Genomic DNA, 16,958 nt, shown 5'->3' with positions numbered 1-16,958 from the left:
CTTGGTGCTTTGTAGACGGTCTTACCGTGCCGTGATTTCTTACGGAATACCATTAATATATTGAAAAAATGGCTGCAGATGGCATCTGTGACTTACGTATTTAGAGGTTTCCGCTATTAACTGTGGTTGTGTTAATTTAGTGGGTGTCATAGCCTCATATGTTATACTGTGTTGTTGAAGGGTCGGTAAGAGCATGAAGTAATGTATTACAGGACCACGATCTCTTGTTATTATTGTAATTTTATCCATACGCCAAGTATTTGTAAAGGTTGGTCAGTTACAGTATGACGTCAGGATGTATCTTGCTGGTTGAATTGTGTAATCTACTGCCGCTAAAGTATTTGATCTGAGTGACTGAATTATCTCATACATTCAAGAAGGCATATATTAAGATTATCAAACGAGACTGAGAATATTTATTCCAACGGATCATGTCAAGATTAGCGAACCCACTCGCAGCAGGGTTCGCTACTCTTTGGAAGAAGATTATTGGGTTCGTTATTCTTTACATGGGAATAACCGGGTTCGCTGTTCTAGACACGAACACTTCGGTACCAGACATTTGATCCCCCAAGAGTTAGTACTAAACAAGGCGAAATACATTTGACCCCCCCGGGGCTAGTACTAAACACGGCGAAACAGTGTAGATGAATCACTGTTTCACCGCATGTGGAATTGAAGTTCGGGCCGGAAAGGGTTAGCCACTCTTTACATGGGGATCACTGGGTTCGCTGTTCTTGACATGGAGATGTTGGTTTCGCTAATCTTGACATGATCCCTTCTAACTTCTGCTGGCTTGTTGAATATTTCTTATAAATCATAAAATATAAATAGCGTAATGTACACAAAAGATTAAACAGGTTCAAGACCAGAGGATATATTAAAAGATTACTTGTCTCAGGAAAAACGGGTGAATGGAGTCTGTCAAAGAATAGTCTTTTCGCAAAGTTCGCCAAACAGTCGTACCAAAAGTGGAGTCTTAAAGAGAGAGAAAGAGTGGCATAGATAGCCCACACTTGAGAATGAAGGCTGGTTGGTATTATTTGACATGTAACACCATCCATTGGTTACATTTAATCTGATTTCATCTTAGTATTTATCAAGATAATTTCTGTTGTAAGAGCAAATATTGAAAGTCGAATATTGAACTTGCTGTATATAAGCAGATGTAAATAAAGCTGTGCTCAATATAATGGGATATGTAGACATGTTGTAGGTTGCTACTGATTAAATAATTTAGCTTTGCAAGAACCGTTTCATAAAAGCTGCGATGAAAAAATCACCACCAAGGGCATCAGATATCAAGTCCTAGAAATTCTCCTCCAGATTTGGAGACTTTACTGCATCTTCCTTCTTCTTAATAAGCAGGCAATGTACTGCATCTATCAAATCATCAGAATAAGGATTTTAGTTTCAAAGGGACAAACAAATGTGAATGGCGAATGGATTTTAATTCACATTCTTTCCTGTACTGACACCTACTACAGATTCTTGAAGACTGTGAAAACACTTATTTTTCTCTGGTAAGACAAGAGATTTGCCTTGGACAAGACTACCTCTATAGTTAGGTTAACCTTTGATCAAGGAATAAAATTTACTGTATTTTTAACTAAAGGTAGGTGTCACGTTAAGTGATGGTTTTGCGGGAACTGCTGGTTCCCCGCTCGTTCCCTTTTGTGGATTGCTGCCTCCTTACCTTCAAGTTTTTTTTTGTTTTGATGTTTTCGTCGGTGAGCTGCCGGTTTTCTGTCGTCAGTCGGGTCTGGTAGGGCAGCGAGAGTAGCGGCAGTGGCAGCAGCAGCAGGCAGTTTTTTGGAGTCGACGTTGGTCGAGTTTTTGAGCAGCAAATTGGAGCACGCCTACGAAGTGGAGCACGACGTAGAGGTGGAGTGCGACCATGAGTAGTCGTGTGACCACGAGCTGCTCATCTTTGATGACAGCGTGAGGCTGTCCTGACGTCTCCATCGGGGTTTTCTGGTTGGTGGGTTTTTGTCCCTGTTGCACAGCTGAGGGCTGTCTTGGTGCCCCGATGGAGGACGTATGTTCGTTTTTTTTTTTTCTGCCTGCTGTTGTTTATTTTTGCCTTTTTTTTTGTTTAATGCTACTTTTTGTTTATTTAACTTGCTTTTGTTTAGTGCTGCCTTTTGGCTTATTTTTTTGTATTCATGGTTTATCTTTTACCAGACCTGACTCACTTGTAAATACTTATAACTTAAATTGTAAATAAATTAAGTTGAAGCTCATTTATTGTTTTGTTGTTTTCCCTCCTTTGTTTGTTGCATCTGCCGTCAGTCATGACAGCCCCGTCCTGAGTATGTTAAAGAACCTGCATAACGGCCCCTCAGGCCGTTACAATGGCGACCGTGACAGGGCGGCTCTGTTTTTGGCTGGCGGGGTTGTTGCGGCATTGGAGGAGTATAAATGAAAAAAAAAAATTATTTTTTTTTTTCTTTTAGGTGGGAGGTGTCACGTTAAGTGATGGTTTTGCAGGAACTGCTGGTTCCCCGCTCGTTCCCTTTGTGGATTGCTGCCTCCTTACCTTCAAGTTTTTTTTTTGTTTTGATGTTTTCGTCGGTGAGCTGCCGGTTTTCTGTCGTCAGTCGGGTCTGGTAGGGCAGCGAGAGTAGCGGCAGTGGCAGCAGCAGCAGGCAGTTTTTGGAGTCGACGTTGGTCGAGTTTTTGAGCAGCAAATTGGAGCACGCCTACGAAGTGGAGCACGACGTAGAGGTGGAGTGCGACCATGAGTAGTCGTGTGACCACGAGCTGCTCATCTTTGATGACAGCGTGAGGCTGTCCTGACGTCTCCATCGGGGTTTTCTGGTTGGTGGATTTTTGTCCCTGTTGCACAGCTGAGGGCTGTCTTGGTGCCCCGATGGAGGACGTATGTTTGTTTTTTTTTCTGCCTGCTGTTGTTTATTTTTGCCTTTTTTTTTTTTTTGTTTAATGCTACTTTTTGTTTATTTAACTTGCTTTTGTTTAGTGCTGCCTTTTGGCTTATTTTTTGTATTCATGGTTTATCTTTTTACCAGACCTGACTCACTTGTAAATACTTATAACTTAATATTGTAAATAAATTAAGTTGAAGCTCATTTTATTGTTTTTGTTGTTTTCCCCTCCTTTGTTTGTTGCATCTGCCGTCAGTCATGACAGCCCCGTCCTGAGTATGTTAAAGAACCTGCATAACGGCCCACTCGGGTCGTTACAGTAGGAAAAGAATGGTCTCTACTAAAGTTCGAGTATATTTCTCAAGAATACACAGAAAAATGATGAGGAATATGGTGACAGACACTGGTATCTCGCCTCTTGCGTGCATCATTAATCTCTACGGGATATAAGACGAGACGTGTGGCCTCCCGCAACATATTTTATTAATAGATTTTAAAGATGTCAGTCGCTCCAACGCATGTGGGCGGCTCTATAAAATGCACTAGATCTGCTCTACTCTAGTGGACTCCTAAATGGCTAAGAAATTATAGATGGAGAATTGTATTTCTGGGAATTCGATCTGGGGCCTTGAACAAGGAGGGTCAGGGGTTGAGAATGTATGATACCTGTTGGATATGTGTTTTGTTCGTGATCGATTCATGGGGAAATATGCCCGTGTTTTAAAGTGGGATAAAAATTTTGAGTAACTGCGATATGAATAAAAATGGACGTAGAGATATGCCCAAGGAAAAATGAAAAGAAATTAAATGAGGCAAGACAATTGTTTTGTCACAGTAGTTTAAACAAAGATAAGCAAAACAACAAAGGATTTGGCAATCAACACCCATTTAAGAATAAAATAAAATTCAGCGAACGAGTTGGAATTGAATTTGCCAATTCACATAAAATTCTTATTCTCTTAATAAAACAGAATATGGTTCATTCAGCATTTCGTAGCCAGATACATTTTGTTTTTCTATATCCATATAATAAATAAGAATGATAGAATACACGATTGGAAAACAGTGTTTACTTTTGCAAAAGGGAAAATCCTGTATATGACCCGGACTTGTTATTTGAGAATGGTGCACAATATTATTGATACCAACTAAAACCAGTTTTTCATATAAAAAAGAGAAGGTATGATATCCAATATTTTACATTTTTATTAAATGAGTCGGGTTTACAATATTACGAGAAATTCATGAATATTACTTGTTCATGAAAATAGAATTCTTTCAGTGACTGTCAGTGTAAAAATATTTTAAGTTATTTTTTTCAAAATTTTTTGCCTAAAATTAGAAAAATACAATTTCTGTTCTACTAAAAAGCAGCCCCTAGAGAAATATATATATATATATATATATATATATATATATATATATATATATATATATATATATATATATATATATATATATATATATATATATTTGAGAGAGAGAGGGGGAAAGTTAATAACAAAGACTGGTTGATGGCACGCGAGGAGGGTGTGAAACCAGAAAGCATGCGAAGAGAGATAGAGAAAAAACGGAACAAAGCACATACAAAAAGTAGTAGAGCGCAAGAAAATGAGGAAACGAGAGAGAGAGAGAGAGAGAGAGAGAGAGAGAAAAAGAGACAGACTGAACATTACACGCATGGCGACAGAAGGAGAGAGAAAAAGAGAGCGAGCTTGGTTATTATCCTCGGGAACTCAAAGGATAAGTAGAATAAATGAGCCATATTGTTTTCCGATTCCTCAGATCGAGACAGGTACTGCTGTCAGCATAGAGCCGGTCAATATAAAAATGATGCTACTTTGGCTTGTTATCTACGCGTCACCTTCCAGGTACTAGTACTAAACATGGCGGAAACTCAATGGGCCCCGTGTTTAGTACTAGTCCCTCGGGGATCAAAGATGTCATTTATTAATATAATTTGTCGACCACACAATATAGAAATGGGCGTATGTAATAGTTTGATCCCCGATGGGCTAGTACTAAACACGGCATTCCATTGAGCTTCCGCCATATTTAGTACTAGTACCTCGTAGTGGGTGACGCGTAGATAACACGCCAAAGTAACACCATAAAAATTACGTTCACAAGCTGCCGCACTTCAGGGATAACATGCTTGTATCTTTAAAATGAATATAGCAGTTTCGTCTATGATGAGGTGACAAAACAGTTATTGTTCGTTTACTGATTGACTAATTGAATAATTACCATAAACTGTCTTTATAATTGTTTAATGAAGCCCAGTCCCTATAGATAGAATTCGTTAATTGACTTGCCTTGTCCCTTGATAATAGGCTTTCCCCTCGAACAGAATAGTTGTTGACGCTAGTTAAAGAGAAATAATAGGGAAAAAGAATATTCATATAACGCAAAGGAAAGTAGAGCGTTCCTGATTCTGGGAGATAGTGACAGGAGTGTTCAAACCAGATAACTCTGAGGCTCTCATGTGTTCAGTTAAAAAACACCTCGTGTGTGAACAGCTGGGACAATATTATTATTATTATTATTATTATTATTATTATTATTATTATTATTATTATTATTTTACAGAAGGGTAATCAGATCATTTAGCGACGTCTAAACTCCTGCAAGACTTGCCTGGGGGATTTATTTATAAATAAATAGGGAAACTTGAAGCAGGTCTTTGTTAAAGAAGTTAGACATCTATAAGGGAAGAAACACGAATGGATGTGAAAGCTAAATGAGGAAAGCAGTGCAACTGAAATTCACCAGAAGGCAAATTGCCTACTCAAAGTCGAGGATTTCTCAAGATAAAATCTATAAAAGATTCTGTTACTTTTCATTACAAAGCATGTTTCCTTATTTAAAGGAGAGTATTACATTGAAAAATACATATATGAATTATTCAGTGAAAGAAGGAAAAGACAAATTAACGCCTATACATATTTCACTGCAAGAGGAACTAATGGACAGGTGTTCACATGTGTCCTAAAGACATCTGGAAAAAATGTACCTATGTTTCCACCGATAGTAAAAAAGTCAGATATCACCTGGTACACCATTCCCATTGACAGTAGATTCAAGATTACCTCTTCCACAGACATGAAAAACCGAGAGGCATTTTCGCCTTTTCCAATGACAGGAGAATCAAGATAGTATCTCTACGTTTTCTACACACACACACACACACACACACACACACACACACACACACACACACACACACACACACACACACACACACACAGGATAAACAAAGAAACATCTCCACGTTTTCCGCTGACAAGAAGTTTACTTGAAGAAAGAACCTCTCACTAACAGGAAAAATAGGATAGCTTTTCATTTATTCCCTTTCACAAAAAGATTGAATAACAAGTCAATCTTCTCACTGAATTAGGGAGAATATGAAAGAATATACACCTTTTCCGGTGATAGATCACGTAGCAGGGTCACATTACCAACTGACCATAAGGAAAAAGATGGATTATGTTCCTCTCCCAGTGTCAGAGAACCCTAAGACAGCATGATCTTTCCAAGTGAGAGAGGACAAATCCAAGTGAGAGAGGAAAAATAAAATATTCTTTCAACCATTTCTACTGGAGGGTAAATGCGATACTCGTGTTGGCCTTTATGCCTTCGTCATTCTCTGATTATTTAGGATTTATAGCAAGTAGCTGTTATGAAAGCGTTATCGGTTTAATGGACATTTTAGTCGACAGTAAATAATCATATTAATAAGCAAATGTTACACAGATGTTTAGTGGACATATTTCTTAGCTTTGAATCTTCTCACTGAGAGGGAGATAATTTCATTACTGTCTAGACAATAAAGCTGAAATCCTAGATGAAAGATACATAATCTGGGAAGCGTTACCTTGGGGAACTTCGATGACTTCGATTGGTTACATAATCAGGTCATCATATCTGAACTAGACTATCCGGTGTAATGTTCATCGTTTTGTGTCGTTTCCATAATAACCATTTCTTTATGTATACCCACGGGCAAATAATTGAGGGCACCGCTGCAAGGTCTGATGAATAAGGGGTACATGTATTTTATTGATGGGTCGTGGGAGCCGGTCGTTGGAAGGTGATGAACCTGGATTTTGATCGTAAATAAAATGAGTTGAACAGCAAAAGATCCAGTGGCCTTCTGTCTGTCTCTGTCATTGAAGGGAATTACATTTTGACCAAAGCCTTTTAATAGTTCGAGTCACATCTATCCAGGGGCGTCATACGAGGAACAGAAGTATATGGACCGAATATTTTCGAATCATTTTTTGTAATGCGTAGAGTGACTTAATTAAGAGGAAAAGAATCTTGGTAAACACAAGGTTTTGGCTACAGGTATTTTCTGTGTATTTTTTGTTTTTTGAAGATAAAACTCAGAATTAATATATATATAATATATAAATATAATATATATATATATATATATATATATATATATATATATATATATATATATATATATATATATATATATATATATATATATATATATATGACTATTTATCACATTATCATTTGATTCATATACAATCAGAAAGCTAAACGTCCCTTTCTCCACAGCACACTATATATAAGAAATAAATAATATATGTTACCGAAGGGGAATTTTGTTGATAATATGTCCCACCGATCAAAATAGGGTCGAAAACCACCGACGGACGAGGAATCAGGACTACAGTGACACACAAACGCTTTCGGCCACAAGAGAGGTATATGATGGGAGATGTTATTCACTTATATATCTCTTGTGGCCGAAAGCGTTAATGTGTCACTGTAGTCCATGATTCCTCGTCCGTCGGTGGAAATCACGGGACGGTGGACTTATTATCAACTAAAAGTCTTCGGTAACATATATGAAAATATATTATTTCCGGAGGTAGAGTGAATTGATATTAAAGGACGTTTGTCTTACAAGATTATATATATATATATATATATATATATATATATATATATATATATATATATATATGTATATATATATTATATATATATGTATATATATATATATATATATATATATATATATATATGTATATATATGTATATATATATGTATATATATATGTATATATATATGTATATATATATATATATATATGTATATATATATATATATATAGTATATATATATATATATATATATATATATATATATATATATATATATATATATATATATATATATATATATATATATACGAGGGTAAGTCAAAAAGTTCCAGGAAAAATTCAATATACTCTTTATTTAAGGAAATTCAAACATCATTTTTCTACATATCTACCATCTAACTCTATACACTTTTCAAGGCGCTGTTTCCACCTCTGCAACCCTTCTTTGTAGAAATTTGGGGCCTTTCTATTAAACCATGTTGAAACTGCATGTTTACAGCATCCAAAGATTCAAACGGACTCCTCTTAAGTGTTCCTTGAGTTTTGGGAACAGGAAAAAAATCTGAAGGAGCAAGATCAGGACTATCAGGAGGATGTGGAAGAGTTTCCCACCTAAATTTCCGTAGGACTTCTCTTGCAACCCTTGATGAATGTGCTGGAGCGTTATCATGATGGAACAAAATTCTGCGGTGCAACTTTCCTCGACGTTTTTTAGCCAATGCAGTCTTCAGTTTTTGCAAAACACCTTTGTAGTAGTTCCCGGTGATTGTTTTTGTCCTTCAATGAAATCAATCAAAATCACTCCTTTGAGTCCCAAAACACTGTTGCCATAACCTTCTGGGCAGATCTCGCCACTTTGAACTTCACTGGTGCAGCTGAACCTCTTGGTAACCATTGCTTTGATTGAATTTTACTTTCTGGGTCATATTGATGGATCCAAGTTTCATCTCCAGTAACAATCCGGTCAAAAACTCTGATTCATTTGATTCAATCTTCGTTAAAACTGCAAGAGAAAGTTCAGCTCTTTGATGCAGTTGGTCTTCGCGCAACGCTTTTGGGACCCAACGTGCTGAAAGTTTACTCAAACCAAGATTTTCATTTAAAATTGAAAATGCGGAACCATGGGAGATCCCAGTTTCATTAGCTATCATATCGATAGTAATCCGACGATCTTCATCCACTAGATTCTGCATCAAAGCCACAATTCTTTCATTTTTTGCAGTCGATGGTCTTCCCTCTCTTGGGTTGTCTTTGAGGTCCTCCCGACCATCCTTAAATCGCTTTATCCAATCATAAACAACTGATTTAGATGGAGAAGAATCTCCATAAACTTGTTGCAAAGCTTCAATAATTTTTCCTGGTTTCCAATCAAGCTTGGTCAGAACTTGATGTTAGCTCTCATCTCAAAATTTTTATTTTCCATGGGTTCAAGAAGTTACTTTTCTGAAGCAGATGTTAACACCACGGTAGCAAGAGGATGACTGAGGTAACAAGTCTATATGGATCACTACATCACAGATAATTGTTTACAAGTATTTGGGTTGTTTCATTCCTGTGTAAATACATCATTCAACAATTTTTCCTGGAACTTTTGACTTACCCTCGTATATATATATATATATATATATATATATATATATATATATATATATATATATATATATATATATATATATAATATATATATATATATATATATATATATATATATTTATTATATATGAGTGTGTGTCAGGAAATATATATACTTATATACATGTATGTAAATATTATAAAAGAAAATATTATTTTGAGTGGACTTTAATATATGGCTGATGTTTGCAAATATATAGTTCATGATAGGGGATATATGAAGATATAACTATAAATATAATATATATTTATATTATATATATATATATATATATATAAATATATATATATATATTATAAATGGATGGGTGAGGAATATATGAGGAATATATATATATATATATATATTTTGCATATAGATATATATATATATTGATATATAACAGTATTTAGAAGATATGGAATATTATATTTATATATGAGTATTAGGGAGGATGAGATAGAGGTGATCATAGAGAATATAAGTGAGAAAGGCAGCAAGGTGTATGCAATAAACAGAGAATACCTAAACTGTTTTATATATATAAAAATATATAATGTATGAAGGAATTGTTGAACATACTTAACATGAAATTGGATATTGAACGCGACGGGTGAATCGACATGAAGTTTTTTTCATAATTATACATTTTATCTCAATATTAGAACAATTATAGGCCAAATTTGGAGAAATCTATTTTGGGCCTTCTTCATGTGAGGGAAAATTATGTAAATCAAGGGGTTCTCTTAATAATTATATTTACATAACAAACACAGATCAGAATAACATGAATTGCTGAGCAGTCATGTAACAATAAGACCTGCTAAAATAAGGAATCTTGTTAAAAAGATAGAATAAAAATTTCTCACTATCCAAGGTGCTTCATGCAACAGGAAATATTGCATTGGGTAGAAGGGGCACATGGATAGAGCTGAGAGATTTTTAGTTGAGGCCTATCTGCAAATAATGCAAGACGGTTACTTGCACAGGGGGTAATAAGACAATTCAAACAATTGAAGGGAAAATGCACAGACTTGTGTAAATAACTCTAGTTCAACACTGGTGCATAATTAATGTTAACACTGAATGCTCCAACACAAATTACTGATAGGTGATATACAATGGATAAATAAATGAAAATCAGGTAGAGATATAACATATATGATGACTAAGATACCTATATTCTGGCACATTATATTATCAAGATTATGGTGTAAATATGGGATAAATCTATATGGAGGAGGCATTACAATGCCACTACAAATGTATTATGTACATTTGAGCTCCGTGGTCCATTACACGTGGAAGGTTCAAAAGTACAGCTAACTAAGGACATCTGTGTCCTCAAAGTGGTGTCTAGTCTGTCTCTCTGATTTCAGTTGCATCGTCTGTAAATAACCTATATATGTATGTATGCATCATGTGTGTAATATAGATGGTTTATAAGGTCAATATTTATACGTTATACACTATAATGATATACATGGCATCAAACAATACATATGGATACATTCAGGAACATAATGCCAACTTTCTGTATTTTGGTTCCTATATATATACACACATACATTTAACGGCAGTCACCTGGAATTAGGCCTTAAAGCAGTTTTTGAACAGAAAGAGGGGATTAGGCTTAATTGTTTTGGGAAATGAAGGAGAGAGTTTATGATTCCTGTTGGTGTGGAAACACACAGGTCTAGTAATTAAAAATTAAATTAATTTTTATTTCTTTTGTCAATTATGTTACAGATGTAAAAACAGGTGAGTTTGTTTGAGAAAAAGAGGTCCCATCTGTTACAATATATATGCATATACTAAATATATTATATATATATAATATATATATATATATATAATGCCTATGTTTGGCAAGAACTGCTATATTCATTGTATTGTATATTATATATATATATAACATATATACAACATATGCTCATTTATATATTTCTTCCATTATGAATTTATATGCGTTAATATAAATCAATATATATATATAGGTTAGGTAACTGAAATATTTAGATATATATATATATGATAACGAATACATTAATATTAATGAATGGGCTTTTCATTTTCTGATGCAATTGGTGCAATATCTCATCTATATAGGGATCTAGCAGTTTATATAATATAACATATTTTAATATTAATATTTATTATTACAGTTTTATACCTTATTTATTTTTGTACAGGATTTGTTAATCTATACTGTTTATGTTTCGAAAAAAATCAGTTTCACTAGATTTCTGATAATCCCTTTAGAATTCCGACAGTTATAAAAAGCGTTTAGTAAAGAATAGGCTAATTATCTATCTGCCAGAAATGTGATAAGTTTTAATGAGCATCAGATTTTTTATACGGGAGTGCTTTAAACTTCAGCTTTAGTTTGACAATGAGAAGTTTTGCAAAATACAGTACATTCAGCTCCTCTTCAGCTGCTAATATTCCTCAGCATTCTTTCCTTCACTTCTTGAAGAACGATGGGATCTGTTTGTTTTCCATAAACCATCTGAAGAATATCCAAGTGTATTTACAGATGCATGTTCTCCTGTATGGATTGTTGGTTCCAAATTGGAAACTAATAAGGTGAACCACCATTTTAACCTTGGCAGCCTATAATGGTTTACCCAAGAAGTCTCATTCTAGCACACCTTCATTGTTCCAAACAGTTTTACATTATTATTACAGACAAAAACCCTTTAATCTGTTTTCATCTTTGACAATGGTTGTTGTATTTTAAATTACAGTTCTCAGTTACACAGCTTTTTTAAATCTTCCCTGGTAAATCTACAGATCACTGTTCTCCAGTCCTTTTAATCTTTTTCTGCCTTTGCTGTTTGATCGTTTCTAAGAACTTTTACCAAATGATTCCAGCCACTCTTCTTTAGTTTATATATATATTAAAAACAAAAGGCTCTTGGCATTTATTGACTGATATTACTTAAAGCTAAAATTTAGGCCAGAAGTCCATATCTAGGACCTTGAATTATTCAGCACTGAAAGAAAAATATGATATATATAAAGGTTTATAAGGAGTAACAATAGGAAAAACTGATATATAGATGCACTGTATAGACAATTATGGATATATAAATATAAGATAGAAAACGAGAATACAAACGAAGATGCAGTAAAAGGAACAAATAGGGTTGCAGCTAGGAGTGTGTGGGACAGTGTAAAGATGCCTACAGTACATGTGTGTGTGTATGAGTGCCCTACCTGTATAAATATATCAGGTTAAATATATCCATATTTCATCTCCTCAAGAACCTTCTATCTATTACTACTAACCATATATCTAGGCTTATTCACCTTATAGGCTAATAAATAATAATATATTTTGGCATGTATTGACTGATATTATATTGGAATATAATATTTAGATATAAAGACCAAGTGCTGGGACCTATGGGGTCAATCATATATATATATATAATTAGAGCAAAAGGGTTAATAATAATAATAAGAGGAAAACCTAATTGCACTATGATAATAATAATTATGGTAAAGGGAATAAGTAAGATACACATAAAAGAATATTAACAAATATACATAAAAGATTTTTTAACAAAAGTTTGTTGCATTAGGAGCTGTAGTGACAATGCAAAGATGCCTACAGTACATATTGATTAGAAGTGAGGTGCACTGAGCACTATTCCCTATGAGGGTCAGGTCATATAACACCATTCCTTAACGATTACAAACCTTGATCTCTAGTCAGTTTAACTTTTTTTCATTATTTCTATTCTTATGTTAAGCTGCTAATATTTCAGCATCTTTTGAAAAAGCATCTGCTATGTGAAACTGAATTTAGTATTGAGAAGTTTTGAACACTATAGCATCTGCCCTCCTTTTTATTCCTCAGCATTGAGAACACAAAATAACTCAACTGTACAATTTTATGTTGAGAAGTTTTGAACACTATAGGCATCTGCTCAATAAATATATTATAACATTGAGAACTTTGAAAAGGCCTCTAGATCCCTAAGGGATCAGCATTATTGTAACAATAGGCATCAATTTTATTAAATTCATCATATGTTAGTCATACATGTATTCATCATCAGAGCATTAATACATCAGCATAAAGTTTTAATATAGGCATCTGCTCCTCTGTAGCCTAATATTCAGCAGCATTGAGATTTTTATTAACACAGCATCTATTCCTCTGTAGTTCTATATTCAAGAGCAAAAAGTTTTGAACAATATAGGCATCTGTCCTCTGATAGTTGCAGTAATAATATTCCTCAGTATACAGTTTTGCAATACTATAGGCATCTGCTCCTCTTGGTTTATATTCCTCAGCATTGATAGTTTTGAACACTATAGGCATCTGCTCCTCTGTATATTTAATATTCCTCAGCATTGAGAAGTTTTTTGAACACTACAGCCATCTGCTAATCTGTAGCTGCTAATATTTTTCAGGATAAAACCAAAACTATAGGCATCCAAATCTTAGCTGGTTATATTATCAGCATTAAAACCATAATTTGAACACTATAGGCATCTGTTCTCTGCATAGCTGGTGAAATTCCTCAAAATTGAAAATGTGACACATGGTATCATCAGCTCCTATGTAGCTGCTTAATATTCCTCAGCATTGACCCAAGTTTTAACAACTATAGGCATCTGCTCCTCTGTAGAGGATGGGATTGCTCAGCATTGACCAGTTTTAACACTATAGGCATCTGGTCCAATGGTAGCTTAAACAGATGCAGCATTAAGTTTTAACACTATAGGCATCTTGTCCTCTGGCTGGGGATGCTTTCCTCAGCATTGAGAAGTTTTGAACACTATATGGCATCTGCTTACTCCCATAGTACTGCTAATATTCCTCAGCATTGAGAAGTTTTGAACACTATCAAATCTGGTCCTCTGGATGTCCCATATTCCTCAGCACAAAGTTTTGAACATTTAAAATAATTTGTAGCTGCTAATATTCCTCAGGAAAGTTTTGAACAGGTATAGGCATCTAATATCCTACCAATAAACTATTTGGATGAGTGAGACATTGATTGACACCTTTTGAAAACTATAGCCATCTCCCTCTTTGCCTTTTGCAAAGATTCCTCAGCATTGAGAAGTTTTGAACACTATAATCTGCGGTCCTCTGTAGCTGCTAATTTCATCTATTGAGAAACCTTCACCTATGCTAAACAATACTCTGTAGCTGCTAAATTCCTTATTCATTGAGAAGTTTTGAAAACAATATGTTTTTCCTCTAGTAGACTGCTAATATTCCTCAGCATTAGAAGTTTTGAACACTAAATGGCATCTGCTCCACTGAAAGCTGCTAAATTCCTCAGAATTAGAAGTTTTGAACACTATAGGCATCTGCTCCTCTGTAGTTGCTAATATGAAACAGCATTGAGAAGGGAAAGAACACTAAAGGAAATCTGCTCCTCTGTAGTAAATAGGGCACTCAGCATTGCAGAATTTTGAACAGAAAAGGCATCTGCCTACAGTGCTCTGTAGCTGCTAATATTCCTCAGCATTGAGAAGTTTTGAACACTATAGGCATCTGCACTCTGTAGCTGCTAAATGCCTTCAAAGCATTGAGAAGTTTTAAGCTAATAATATCAGCTGGTGCTGCTAAGGACCGGGAAAACAAATCTGTAGCTTAAGTTTATTGAGAACTGAACACTAAAGGCATCTGCTGCCTAATTTAGCTGCTAATATTCCCAGCATCTTGCACAATAAACTTTTGAACAGCAAACATGATTTTCTTGCATAGATTTAGGCATCTGTTTAGTTTAGTTATAGAAACGTAAAACCATCACTGTGGACTTTGGGAAGGGTGAAGTCCTAAATGAACCTGTAAAACCTGCTCCTTTTTTTAATGTCTCCCATTGAACTTGTTTCCAGAAATTGCCTGATGCCTACTGGAATAAAAGATAAAACAAAAAACCTGCTCTCTTCGCTTAAGGCTAAATGGAGCAACAATAGGCATCTAAACTCTAGGAAATGAGAATCATTATACTAACAAAACATTTGGAAACAATGTGCATAACCTATCTAGCCTGCTAAATTGCAACCATCAGCTCGGAGAAATTGTATGGAAAACTATCCTCTGAACCTACCTGCTCCATTCGAGGTGGTAGCGCTGGGCCTCAGATATTGACAGTTTTGAACACAGGATTCCTCCAATTGTTAATATTCAATGAAATTACTTTTAACTTCCATAGGCGTCTATAAGCTCTAAAGCTAACATTCCTCAAATATCGATTCACAAATGAAAAGTGCACATCAGCGTTTTTATATTTTAACGAAGTAATTTTTCGATAATTATAATCTGCGTTGTCATGATAATACGTCCATTGGATGGGACAGTGTATTGAACTTGTTGAGACTTGATTTATAGTTCAATATATATTTCCTTTTGTAACAGTATCCGGCATTGCTTTACAACAGAGTAGAATATGATAAAAATTAATAATTTTAGGTCTCTCGAAATATTTTTCTGATTAATTCACTTTGGGTGAGACGTTTAGAAAACTAATGATATCGATTATCGAGAAGCAATGATTAAGTTTTGTCGATTTTGGTTACCTCTTTAGTGGTCTTTTTTCCCATGTTCCATGATCTATAATTTTGAGGAAAATTAAATTTTGGTAGATTTCTTGCAGTTCTTTTTATTTTGACAAGTCTAATGGAATGATCTTGATTTATAAAAAGGTTATTGTATTCCAAATGTTGTAGTTTTCATCTGTAGATGGTGGGAGTCATTTGCAGACTTTGCAACAGTTTGTAATTAAACTACAGGTTTGCTGTAAAAAAGAAAGACTTTTGCACAAACTTTGTCATATTTATTTCATTCTATCTGTGGTTCTCAGCGTGAGAAAAGTTTCCTTCAACTTTGTTTGTTTACTCATGAGAAGCAGCATTTTGTCTGTCAGAAGAAAAATTTTACCCCAAACTGGTTAAATTAAACCTCTTTCTCGTTCCTTCTCTCTTTGCCCATACCACCTCATTTGCAACCCTCTGAACTTATCAGTAATCTTTGTTGAACCGTGGAGCTCTTGAGGAAAATTTTTTTTAATTTCTCACAATGAAATAGAGATATAAGATACCTCAGCATCCTCAGTTATGTAAACTTTCAGCTTCTGTTGCTCCTGTCCTTCCTAAGAAACGTATCTTAATGATCAAAATGGAACATGTAATTGAGAAATATATCTAATTTAGGGTTTATTTGGCATTCTTTTGTCACACACTCATCCCTTCCACCACCCTCCATTTCCCAAAACTTCTTGTAGATCGAGAGACACGTTGTCAATCACATCAGGCTTCTCTATAACTAAATTATCCGGAATAGCTACAAATTACTGAAACTTGAGAGCTCCTGGGAGTAATACCTGAGATCTAAAGCCTTGGAAGGTTTGGACTTGAACCAGAGATCTCCTTGATGGAGGCCTCTTAACTATGCCATCATTTTCCTCCTAAGGCTGAATTTGTTTTCTTGTAACAAAAAGCTGTCCTTGTTTATATATATATTATATATAAAAAGCTATTTTTGTATTATTTATAATAAAAAGTTATTTATATAGTTTTCGTATATT

The sequence above is a fragment of the Macrobrachium rosenbergii genome, chromosome 54 (genome assembly GCF_040412425.1).
Source record: "Macrobrachium rosenbergii isolate ZJJX-2024 chromosome 54, ASM4041242v1, whole genome shotgun sequence".
NCBI classification, from domain to species: Eukaryota; Metazoa; Arthropoda; class Malacostraca; order Decapoda; family Palaemonidae; genus Macrobrachium; species Macrobrachium rosenbergii.
Note: the sequence above shows the minus strand (reverse complement) of the source record.